This window comes from Schistocerca gregaria, unplaced genomic scaffold, assembly GCF_023897955.1.
Source record: "Schistocerca gregaria isolate iqSchGreg1 unplaced genomic scaffold, iqSchGreg1.2 ptg000327l, whole genome shotgun sequence".
Classification (NCBI taxonomy): Eukaryota; Metazoa; Arthropoda; class Insecta; order Orthoptera; family Acrididae; genus Schistocerca; species Schistocerca gregaria.
This window is the reverse complement of record NW_026061797.1, coordinates 6,388,001-6,401,747: the sequence shown is the minus strand read 5'-3', so window position 1 is coordinate 6,401,747 and position 13,747 is coordinate 6,388,001.

Sequence of the window (13,747 nt, the reverse complement as noted above, 5' to 3'; positions counted from 1 at the left end):
AGTAAATAATATTAACATATGAACGTAAGTCGGGATTTTACTACAAACATGGAACCGAATGCCTATTCATGTGAATGTACGTTCCTCTACTGCTACCCCATAAAGCGCAATGAAACTGTAGAATTTAAGAATTATTCTCACTTTGTGTTTCTACTAAAGGATAGAAGTTTCCTTTGAAGGATTGCGTTGAAACTTAACAGGTCTTGCAACACGATGAATGTTTAAAAAGTAACAAGAAATTTACAATTTCTTGTGTTGTACTAGTCCGATTTGCACTACATTTTTTGTCACTGCCTTCGTAAACGTACGTGAAAAGTATGTGGACAATGTTATACGCATTGGCTATTTGCTCTATTATCAGCTGTCAAAAAGGATACATGTGTTTTGGTAGCATCAACGATTATTTGTTTTGTGTAAAAACAGATTAGAGAATCTTTCTTACATAAAGAGTATGGAATTTTAGAAAAGTTAAATATTCCTTTTGGCGAACCTGTTACGAGTAAAACTGGAGTTTTTTGTTTCACGACAATTTGTAGTTTCCGTAATGTCGGCACTATTTTTTGGTTTAAGTAAAAGTCGTCCATCGTTTGTGGAAGGATCGATTTTATGAAATTGTCTACGACGACGGGTTTCCTCCCAAAATTACTAGTTTTCCTTCGTGGCGATCCCTGTAAACCACGCGTTCCTTCCTTAGGCGTGACAGACGTTTGCATAAATTGGAGCCCTTTGCTTGGAACGGGTAACAGTTCTTTTCGTGTCACCTCCTTAACACACGCTGTAACGTAACAGACGATCGAACGCTCGTTACATCTACATCTACATCCATTATCTGCAAGCTACCTGACGGTGTGTGGCGGAGGGTACCTTGAGAATCTCTATCAGTTGTCCCTTCTATTCCAGTCTCGTATTGTTCGTGGAAAGAAGGATTGTCGGTATGCCTCTGTGTGACCTCCAATCTCTCTGATTTTATCCTCATGTCTCTTCGCGAGACATACGTAGGAGGGAGCAATATACTGCTTGACTCCTCGGTGAAGGTATGTTCTCGAAACTTCAACAGAAGCCCATACAGAGCTACTGAGCGTCTCTCCTGCAGAGTCTTCGAGTTTATCTGTCATCTCTGTAACGCTTTCGCGATTACTAAATCGTCCTGTAACGAAGCGCGCGGCTCTCCGTTGGATCATCTCTATCTCTTCTATCAACCCTATCTGGTGCGGATCCCACACTGCTGAGCAGTATTGAAGCAGTGGGCGAAAAAGGGTACTGTAACCTACTTCCTTTGTTGTCGGATTGCATTTCCTTAGGATTCTTCCAATGAATCTCAGTCTGGCATCTGCTTTACCGACGATCAACTTCATATGATCATTCCATTTTAAATCACTCCTAATGCGTTCTCCCAGTTGCTGACCTGCTATATTGTAGCTAAATGATAAGGGATTTATCTTTCTATGTATTCGCAGCACATTACACTTGTCCACATTGAGATTCAATTGCCATTCCCTGCACCATGCGTCAATTCGTTGCAGATCCTCCTGCATTTCGGTACAATTTTCCATTGTTAAAACCTCTGGATATACTACAGCGTCATCCGCAAAAAGCCTCAGTGATCTTCCGATGATATCCACAAGGTCATTTATGTATATTGTCAATAGCAACGGTCCTATTACACTCCCCTGCGGCACACCTGAAATCACTCTTACTTCGGAAGACTTCTCTCCATTGAGAATGACATGCTGCGTTCTGTCATGTATGAACTCTTCAATCCAATCACACAATTGGTCTGATAGTCCGTATGCTCTTACTTTGTTCATTAAACGATTGTGGGGAACTGTATCGAAAGCCTTGCGGAAGTCAAGAAACACGGCATCTACCTGTGAATCCGTGTCTATGCCCTTCTGAGTCTCATGGACGAATAGCGAGAGCTGGGTATCACACGACCGTCTTTTCCGAAACCCGTGCTGATTCCTACAGAGTAGATTTCTAGTCTCCAGAAAAGTCATTATACTCGAACATAATACGTGTTCCAAAATTCTACAACTAATCGACGTTAGAGATATAGGTCTATAGTTCTGCACATTTGTTTGAAGTCCCTTCTTGAAAACGTGGATGACCTGTGCCCTTTTCCAATCGTTCGGAACGCTACACCGCTTCAAGAAGGGGGCAAGTTCCTTCGCGTACTCTGTGTAAAATCGAACTGGTATCCCATAAGGTCCAGCGGCCTTTCCTCTTTTGAGCGATTTTAATTGTTTCTCTATCCCTCTGCCGTCTCTTTCGACATCTACTATTTTGTCATATGTGCGACAGTGTAGAGAAGGAACTACAGTGCAGTCTTCCTCTGTGAATTAGCCATTTAGTAGTTCGGCCTTCAGTCTGTTTCAGTACCATTTTGGTCACAGAGTGTCTGAACATTTTGTTTTGATCCACCTACCGCTTTGACATAAGACCAAAATTTCTTACGGTTTTCTGCCAATCAGTACATAGAGCTTTACTTTTGAATTCATTGAATGCCTCTCGCATAGCCCTCCTCACATTACATTTCGCTTCGCGTAATTTTTGTTTGTCTGCAAGGCTTTGGCTATGTTCATGTTTGCTGTGAAGTTCCCTTTGCTTCCGCAGCAGTTTTCAAACTCGGTTGTTGTACCACGGTGGCTCTTTTCCATTTCTTACGATCTTGCTTGGCACATACTCATCTAACGCATATTGTACGATGGTTCTGAACTTTGTCCACTGATCCTCAACACTATCTGTACTTGAGACAAAACTTTTGTGTTGAGCCGTCAGGTACACTGTAATCTGCTTTTTGTCACTTTTGCTAAACAGAAAAATCTTCCTACCTTCTTTAATATTTCTACTTACGGCTGTAATCAGTGATGCAGTAACCGCTTTATGATCGCTAATTCCGTGTTCTGCGTTAACTGTTTCGGGTCTGTTTGTCGCCAGAAGGTCCAATATGTTATCGCCACGAGTCGGTTCTCTGTTTAACTGCTCAAGGTAGTTTTTCAGATAAAGCACTTTAAAAAAATTTCACTGGATTCTTTGTCCCTGCCACCCGTTATAAACGTTTGAGTCTCCCAGTCTAACGGGTGATCAAAAAGTCAGTATAAATTGGAAAAAGTGATAAACCATGGAATAATGTAGATAGAGAGGTAAAAATTGAGACACATGCTTGGAATGACATGGGGATTTATTAGAAAAAACAAATTAACAAAATGTCTGACAGATCTCTTATGCGCGTCGTTTGGTGATGATCGTGTGCTCAGCCGCCACTTTCGTCACGCTTGGCCTCCTAGGTCCCCAGACCTCAGTCCGTGCTATTATTGGCCTTGGGGTTACCTGAAGTCGCAAGTGTATCGTGATCGAGCGACATCTCTAGGGATGCTGAAAGACAACATCCAACGCCAATGCCTCACCACATACTCCGGACATGCTTTACAGTTCTTTTCACAACATTATTCCTCGATTACAACTACTGTTGAGGAATGATGGTGGACATATTGAGCATTTCCTGTAACGAACATCATTTTAGCTTTGTCATGCTATTCTGATCTGATAAAGCGCCACCTGTCGGACATTTTTTGAGCTTTTGTATTTTTTTTTTTTAATTCTAATCAAATCCCATGTCATTCCAAGCATGTGTGTCAATTTGTACCTACCTATCTACATTATTCCGTGATTTATTCAGTTTTCAAATTTATACTGACTTCTTGGTCACCTGGTGTATCTGGCAAATTAAAATCTCCACCCAAAACTAGAACATGGTGGGGAAATGTACTCCGCAAATAGCTCCTCTTCGTCTTCTGCAATTTTCTTGCAATGCGACGCTGTTATCCAGCACTTCCAGATACCGAAGTATGTCAGTGACTGATGCTGGCAACAAGGATCTCACGAACAGAAACGACGTATTGTACACCACTGCACGCCGATCTACGCCGCTAGACAAGTAACAGGCAACTGATTTTGGGTGCCCCTGTAGGTCAGTGGCAGGGTTCTCCCGGAAAAGGCCGCTTCCACCACCAAAAGCGCTGCTCGCTCTTGAGTTTACAGACAGACTATACCTTGAAACCAACACCAACTGAAAGCCAGTATGGTGTATGGCGAGTCTGTACTGAAGAAAGATGGCGTGCATATGGCGTACAAGGCGTTCTTCCATCTCTTTGGTCAATGTTCGAACACACTTTCAGAATATCTGTCTTGCTTGATATTGCGCTGCACGTTTGGAAAGACTCCCCAGCGTGCGTTTTCCATGCTATGACGATATAAACTCGGCCTTCTCAAAGCTCTACGTTCGAATGAACAGTCCGGGTGCCGATGGCATAACCGACACGTGCCCTTAGCGCCAGGATGTCACCCAGAACAAGTCCGGCCCAAAGGGCCTCCCCTAAACAGCCGCCAGTTCCGCAAACTGGAAGCTGTATCAAAGTTGTTACCGTATCGTCACAGTCCAACACATGTTAGACTGTGTTGAAATTCAAGTTTTTCTGGATATTAATATAATATGAATGTGCTTGAAGGTCTCTCGGGCATGCAGCTGTAGGCAGTATCTATCTTACCCCTGGTGAGACAAGACTCTACATCCTTACATTTGTCCTTCCTGTCGATTTCATTTTTGAGACGTTTTGAAGCAAAGCAAGCGCTGTATCATGTATAAGATACAGAGGCGAGCGAGTGCACGGGACTTACCCTAGTTCACTGCTAGTAGCGTCACGTCATCGTAACGCGCCTGCATATAGTATTGCACCACATTTAACATAAAAGTAAAAATTAAGATTCGTGTGTAAAACTTTGTTAAAGTATAGTTCTATGTAATAATGTTTCAGGTAACAAATCTTAATGTTATAAAATTAGTAGTTTACGTAAAATTCACGTTTTGAAAGAAAAATAGGAGGCGCTAAATAATGACGCTAGGAAGCCAAAATTTGGTGAGAAGGTGCAGTAAGAAGTCATTAATGAGTGGTGCTGGTTTCCAAAACCATAAAACTAAAATTGACTCCAGAATCCGCGTTTTTCGGAAAAATCAGAGGCGCGAAGTAATAGAGCTACAATATTGAAAATTGGTAGGATGCTTCAGTTCACCCTAATAATAATAATGGAAATACCACAATCAGTTACCTCTTCTAGTTTTTTAGTAATTTAGTAAAAACTACTTTTGTGAGTAAAATGTACATAAGCATTATAGATTAAGTACTTTAAATTTTAATGATAAAACAAATTCTTTAAGACCAATGATCAGATAGGACAATTAACAAAGCTACACCAAGTTTTAGTCTTGTAGCATAATTAACAGCTGATACAAGTCTTGATAAAGCTATGGTTCAGAGGTAACAATCTACCGTTAGTTCCATTGTAAAAATTCTAGAGAGTAAAGTTTTGATTTTAGCGGGCGGAGATTTTCTACGTGCTTCTGTACTGCTCAGATGTATGTATACAAAAATTGAGAAGTTTGTAAAGCTATTATTAAATGTGATATTTAAGATTATGTGCCTGAGATAGCGATCAGTTGGAGGCTACAGGCATCTGCATAGGAACGGAAAGAACAGATGCTCTCTTGGCGGTACGCGCCGGAGCTATATAAAAAGAGCGGCAGAGGCAGTAGGAAGCTCACTCCGCATTAGACCAACGCCTAGTCCACGCGAGCTTAACGTCCGATCGCGCCTCGCCTCGGGTGACGTCATAGCGGGCTGTGACATGCGCGTACTTAGCAATGTAAACGGACATTGAAAATCGCGAGGAATGTACACCGTCCTGGATCGTTTAGACTTCGGTAACAAACTGTTATTGTGCCGTCCGTGTGAAGTATAATTCCGCGTGGCAAGTGGTGACTAACTCCACTTTAATGCTCGCCTTAAATCTTTTTTTTTTTTTTAACATTATTGCGAACTATTAATAGAGCACCGTTAGTTAGAGTAATGAACTATTCGGGAGGAACTTGCTCTAGAAGTCGCCTCTGAACTATTAAACGATTGGCTGAATTAACAATATTTAATGTCTTTAGCATTTTCAGAAGTTTCGAGTAATTTGTGTGAGCCTTTAAGATAATAAAATCTTGTTTGGAACTTTAAATTTTATTGAAGCAGCCCTAATCTCGTGAAGAACTATGGATATTTTTCGTTTAGCTGGGCTGTGCAGGAATGTGGCCGTGCAGACTGGGAACTAAGGTCGGTAAGTTTCCCTTCGCTTTCTGACTGGCCACCAAATTAGTTGCCAGGCTCGCGTGATTTAAGGTGGCAATGTTCAACTTTCATTCAACATTAAACAACGACTTCTTCGTCGTCCCACATATGTTGCATCGGCAATAGTCTGTTACGTGAAATGAACATTCAAACAACTCATTCGACAACTTCTTCGCCGCCCCACAGTTTGTATTCCTCTTTGCCTGCTTCACTTACTGTATTTTCATATTTTCTCCTTTCTTCAGTTAGATTCAATATCTCTTCTGTTACCCAAGGATTTCTACTAGCCCTCGTCTTTTTACCTACTTGATCCTCTGCTGCCTTCACTATTTCATCTCTGAAAGCTACCCATTCTTCTTCTACTGTATTTCTTTCCCCCATTACTGTCAATTGTTCCTTTATGCTCTCACTGAAACTCTGTACAACCTCTTGTTCTTTCTCTTTATCCAGGTCCCATCTCCTTAAATTCCCACCTGTTTGCAATTTTAATCTACTGGTCATAACCAATAGATTGTGGTCAGAGTCCACATTTGCCCCTGGAAATGTCTTACAATTTAAAACCTGGTTCCTTAATCTCTGCCTTACCATTATATAATCTATCTGATACCTTTTAGTATCTCCAGGGTTCTTCCATGTATACAACCTCCTTTCATGATTCTGAAACCAAGTGTTAGCTACGATTAAGTTGTGCTGTGTGCAAAATTCTACCAGGCAGCTTCCTCTTTCATTTCTTAACCCCAATCCATATTCACCTACTACGTTTCCTTCTCTTCCTTTTCCCACTATCGTGTTCCAGTCACGGCGTAGCGTGCCATCATCATCAGATTACTCCTGTTGACTGACGTCCTATGCCGGCGGGCGGTGTGGTATATATACCTGTCGCCTCTCCCCTCCAACGACTCCGCGTATGGACCGAGGGATGTGTAGGCCGCGGTGGTCTTTCAAATTTCAACGCTTTTTTCATCAAAAGTGCAACAATGCTATTTGCTATTAAAGGTTTGAAAGCTACTGGAGTATGGCCCACGGACCAGTCCGTATTCACCGATGCAGATTTCCTGCCGGAAGACAAAACTGACATCGGAATTGAGAGGCCGTCAGATAAAGAGGTTATTGTATCTGGAGCTGAACGATTGGAGTTGCCTTCACCTAGCACACCAGGTAAAAAAGACGACGCCAACAGGTTGGGTGATCCAGCTGGCAGGTTTCAGCGAATTGTAACTATGAACTGCCGCCCAAGAATGACGAAGTTATTGAGGCTAATTGTTCTAGTCCTGCAACTGCTAGATCGTACATTTATGGGTGCACTTAAGACTCACTACAGCGAGAATATTTGGCAGTGGATGCTCCATGAAAGCAACCTTGTTGGATCCTATGATATAGTGTGTTTCTTTGGCAAGGGAAGGAAATACAGTAGAAGGATGAAGTAGTGAAGGCAGCAGAGGATCAAATAGGTAAAAAGACGAGGGCTATTAGAAATCCTTGGATAACAGAAGAGATATTGAATTTAATTGATGAAGGGAGAAAATATAAAAATGCAATAAATGAAGCAGCCAACAAGGTACACAGACGTCTCAAAAATGAGATCGACAGGAAGCGCAAAATGGCTAAGCAGACATGGATGGCTAGAGGACAAATGTAAGGATGTAGAAGCTTATCTCACTAGGGGGTCTTTGGCAAAGTTCTTTTCCTCTCTTTTCTTTAATAATGACTTCTAACTCTTTTTTGTACAGCAAATCAGTTGAAACAATGGTCTTTCCCCTCATCCATTCTCGGGAATACGAACATCAGGGCAACATAAGAACCTCCTGCACTCAGCAAACAGACGACCATTACTAGAGACCCACACTCAGCAGCAGTCAGAGAACAAATTTGGCGTTTACCTCTGCTTGCAGTATCAGTCTGAACTACACTAAGGCCTGTTTTCTAAACGTTCCATACACGATCTTCTGGATACTTATGTTTCCAGAATTCAGCTTATAGCAAGTCGTAGAATGAGTTAACTCTCTCATGCGAAAAGCGTTTTGCTCGAGCATATGATGTTCCAGTTGGCTTTCTAATTGAAAGCTTATCCTGATGACATCGAAGAAAATGGTCAAGACAAGGCCTTCCAGCAATTTCATTTCTGAAGTTTGTTGCAATTCCATTCCCAACTGCAAGTTGGTAGGCCATTTTTCTAACATCCATACTAGTAAAAGCATAGAATTTGGCCTCCATATAGTGTATGTAAACCACTAGTTCTCTTCCAAACTTTTTAGTTTCAACATCTGTCAGGTATTAGCCTCATACACATACTGGCACAGAGTTGTTTTTGGGACAGCGCAATGTTTGCTTTTTTAACTCCCATGATTTTTAGTACAACAGCAGACACTGCCTCTCGCATTTTGTTTTTATCCCACACCTGCCTTTTACGGGTTCATTTAGGTGCCAGATTAGTCCTAGGCATCTGAAAACAGAAATAAAAACATTTTACGGTCTGCTTATAATATGGACCCTGAGGTCCACATTACAGTCACTTACACCTTGTAAACTAGTGTAGACAGCTTAAAAATGCAATAATACCATACTTTTAATCTATTTGAAACTGTTGCCAATACTTAGATGCAACCTACTAAGTATTAACCAATAATGGTATGTTAATACACTACTAGAGTTCAGCTAAATATTATTAAGATATTAAGGGGGGGGGGGGGGTGCATATTACCACCACTTACTCTACATGGTAATGCAAAGCAGGTGAAACATTTGGATAAAGGTGTACTTGCATTCACGTTGCTTGTTACATCAAATCTGTTTGACAGGCTCATTGTCATTGTGAAAGAAAAACTAACAAGCAAAATGAAAACATCCACCATCAGCACGAATCCAGTATTTTGATGAATAAGGACTCAACTAGAAAGGTAGGCAGAGGTTGGAAAGTACCAGCCACAAAATCACTTGAAGTTTACCTTGTGGAAGAAAATATTATCCACTGTAACTCCAAATTAGTGTGCACTGACTGTAAAGTAAGAATTAATAGATATTACTATGCATGTATTGGTTATAGCATTAAGTTAAATACGTGCAAGCATATACATAATGTTTATGAAGTAGAGAGTATAGAAGAAAAACCGTTTGAAATTTCTGAATTACCAGATGTACTACTTATGAATGTTGGAGAGGAAAATTCTGAAGCCAGTTTGTTCCTGTGACACAGAGGTACTGGCAGAAATTGTTTCTGGTATTTCAGTTACTGAAGTTTAGCTGGCCAACAAAATGGTAACTTCACTGAAGGCTAGTGTAGGTGCTGTTCATACCAGTAGTGGCGTCTCTTTCAATAGCCCACAAAGGAGTCACAAGAGAAAACTTGCAGTACAGAGGAGACTGTTTTGAGCAAAGAAAACAAATTCCTCAAGCTGCATACTCATGGCAGTTCCTGATACAGAAGAAACTGTGAACACTTCTGGATGAAGGTTTACACCACATTAGCTAGTGTGTTGATCTCACATTCAGGAACATGATGGCTTTATTCCGTGTCCTGCCATCCAGTTTTAGGTTTTCCATTATTTCCCTAGATCAATCAAGGCAAATTCTGGGATGGTTCCTTTGAAAGGCCAAGGCCAATTTTCTCCCCCATCCTTGAAACAGTCAGAGCTTATGCTCTGTCTCTGACGGCCTCACTGTTGACAGAATGTCAGATGTCGATATTCCTTCCTTCTTCACTGGCCTCTGGTGCGGCAGTTCTGCTGACACATGGGACCACCGGAAACTGCTGCGGCTTTTGCCAGCAGCCTAGAATGCTGGCATCACTGGGTCAGCCCCCTCCCAAGCCGTGCTGGGCAGTGATGACTGTGACTGAGGCTCAGCGCACTGCTGGTGATGGCCACACATTTGACAACTGTCCCAACGTGACAACAGAGTGAGTTGCAATCGTCAACTTGTAATATATATTTATTTTTGATCTAGCTGGATGGGTAACACTAGTGCAACTGTTAAACAGATTAAATATTTTCATATTCTAGCAAGGAATACACTAACATCTGATTGTGAACAATTAATTTTCCTGATAATGTAACTCATTTACCAAAAAATAAATTTGGTGAATAAATAATAATTTCAATATCAGTACAAACACATGCAGTTGGAATTAGGAATGAGTAATTATGAATTAGCAATATAACCCAACTGAAAGCCTTTCACGTTCCAATTTGCAGTATAATTTTACTTTTTAAAAAAATCCCCCTTTTTGAAAAGTTATCTGTAACCAAATAACTCATATTCCAGAATTTTCTGTTTTTAGCGGGCCATTATTTCCTAAATTTAAGCATATAATTTTGTAGTTCTAGTTCACCAGGTCACCAAAGTGGCTGTTTTTATTTGGAAACAAGTAATAATTTCAAACTTGTCATTAATGCTAGTGACACCCTGACACAGATGCTAAGAGAGCAGATACCACGTCTCACTGCTTGCCTGCTGGCTGCAGATGTTGATTGATTGTCTGAATGAGGAGAGGAACGAAACAGTGACATCATTTGTCCCAAGATCCAAAGTGGCAGAGACTGTGGGAGCAGCAAACCAACAGCACAATCTATTTGATGGCGAAGCAAAACAGGCAAATGAAGATGGAACACTGGGGTGGCAGGAAGAGTAAAGAACTGGAGGGAGGAAGGGGGAGATCATAAGACACCCCAATGGTGCTATGTGTGACATGGTGCTGGAATCACTGCTAACCCACCCCAGTTCGCACTTCATACCATGATTGCGACACAATGGGGGATGACACAAGAAGAGGGGGTGGTGATGAAACAGCACAAAATGGAGAGGAAAACCTGACCAGCATGAAAGCAACGATGAAAGCCTTCAATTGTGGAAGAGAATTCAGGTACTTAAATCTAGGGAACAAACCACTTTTATGATGAAAACCAAAGACAGATGTAACTATGTAAGGTTGTATGCTACCATCTGTGATAATGGAGAATGGAAGAGTGTGTTTAGTGCAAAAGGCCAAATGGTAGGGGAGTCTCATAAAATGTGGGGGTTACAGATCATTATGGAGTAAGAGGCTTAGATTCAACCTTGTATGACCAATACGAAGTTCGCAGAGGATGGTAGATCCCCAGTGGGCCATGTGGCAAGAGTCCCCTTATCGCAATAAGTTTATTAGGCAGGGGTTTGGCCTCGAAGAGTCAGCTCAAGGCTGAGCAAAAAGGAATTGGACATGAGGCTGCAAACCCAGCACCAGAGAGGTCACACAAAAGGGGCACACCCTCCAGCCACAGGATCAGCAGTTCATTACCTGGGATACCCACATGAGTGGGAACCCAAAGAAAGTCAACTGAACAACCAGCATGGTCAAGATTGGTAAGGTGGTCTTAGATGTCATAGACCAAGAAGAGGGAGGGAAAACCACTGCCTGATAGCCTCAAGGGCAGTTATCGAGTCTGCACATAACGTGGGTGGGAGAGGACTGTTAAACATACTAAAGAACCTGGTAAATGGCCATTAGCTATGCAGTACACATGCTACATGGGGCAGGTAAGAGATGGTGTTACTTGCCAGCAGAAGGCACATTCCTTCTAATTAGCAGATTTAGAGCCTAGAGCCATTCCATTAAAACACAACAGCAGCCTGAAACTCCCATAAAAGCTGGCAGAACAAACAATGAAACACAGACCCCTCTGAATCTGGGATCAAGGAACTAACCAAGGGGGAGGAGGTTTTTGGAGAGAACGGGGAACAGGACAAAGAGGGAAGATAAAAATCATGGCAAAGGACTGCAAGCTGGAGCCCAACTGTTAAACTCACCTGAAGAGTGAGCAATTTCCTGCTGCTAAAGTATAAAATATAAGGGATGTGTGGGGAAAGAGAAGATGGTGATGGCATAGGAAACAGGAAGCTTAGACTGTTGTACCAAAAGGGCAGTGAGTGGGGGACAACCCCAGCTTCAACCAGGAAACAATACGGCTAGTGCAAAAGGTACTGATGATCAGATGGATACCACAATGGTGGACCTGCTCCAAGAGGATCAGTATGGAAGGAGCAACTGAGCCCTAAATTTGGCTACCATGCACCCCTCCCCCTCCCCACACACACACACACACAAGTAAATGTCATAAGACGACCCAAGAAATGGAAGTGGTGGACCACAATCAGAAATTGGGTCTCGAGATAGAGCTCCAGTAGGTATCGTACACAATATGGTGACAGAAATGCACCACCCACAATTTAAGAGGAGAAAACTGAAAACTGTGTGAGAAGGTCCATGCAGAAGCATACCACATGGCACCCTGGAACTGTCACTTCACAAAAGCCACCAAGTGTTAAATAACTCAGACACAGAAGTCATCCACATGCAGAGCAGGGGTGACCAACAACAGTTTGACGGAGGTCACAAGTCCTTTAATAGTGATGAGGAAAAGGATACTTAACACTGAACCCTATGGAATGCCATCCTCCTCAGCAATGGAGTGTCCTCATCCCAGGACTTATGTCCCTTCTTCTCTTTCATAAGTAGAGGAGGACACACGCTAGATGCCAGAGAGGTAAGGGGGGAGAGAGGCTTCTGCTAGTTCTATAGAGAGAGACCAGGCAACCTTGGGGATGCTAGAGCTGACGGTTCCATGGCCAATGTGTACCAGCAGACTCTTGGACTGAGAGGAGGCCCTAATGGCAGCAGACACCAGAGAAGAGGCACTTCTCTGGTGGATGAAAGGAGCAACAGTTGGAGGGGAGGAAGATGTAAGTTGAGGGGAGAGGGAGAGAAGAGTGAGGCATCACTGGGATAAGGTGGGGGAAAGGATGTAACAGAGTCAATAGTAGATTTTTGTAGACACAAGGTGAAGCTGATCGTAAACCCCAATATATTCTTTCCTTCTTACAAACCAGCGACAGTTGTGACAATGAATACATGTGGTCAGTAGAACAAAGGCACACCTGGGCATCCTCATTCATTGCATACAGGATTAATACATGTGTACAAATCATAAACACCAAAAACATTTTAGCAGTGGCAGGACATACATCACAGTGCACAGTGATAAGCCATAACCTTGACCTTGTCTTGGGGGTATCCACTTCAAAGACCAGAATAAAGTGGTCATTATCAGTGTGGTTGTCCTTAGTGCCTTTCTGAATATGATGAACAAAATGAATGCCTTGCCACTCCAGACTGGCCCACGCTTCACCAGTTTGGAAGATGAGGTCTCTATGAAAAAGACACCCTGAAGCATATTCAAAGGCTAGTGAGGAGTAATGGTTTGCCAAACTTGTCTTTGATAGTTTCTACCAAAATAATGGGTTCATGGTGGGAAGGTGTCCTTGTCAGTCTTGATGCAGACCAGGTAATGGGGAAAAGATTTGACCCCAAGCAAGCGAGTCTGACCCTCCTCCCATGAGGGGATAGTTGTAAGTTGAAAAGTCGTTCCTGACTAAAGGTCCGCCAAAGATGGCCGGTTTTTTAAGTCTGATATGTTTGATACAAAGTGTAGACCCTAATAGCACCAAAACCAATCAGGGGCTCTCCCCTTGTGCACTACTCAGCCACACCAAGGGCCAATGCCATAGGGGCTGTTGCTGGGAGTTCCAATGCTCCAGAATGACAAGCC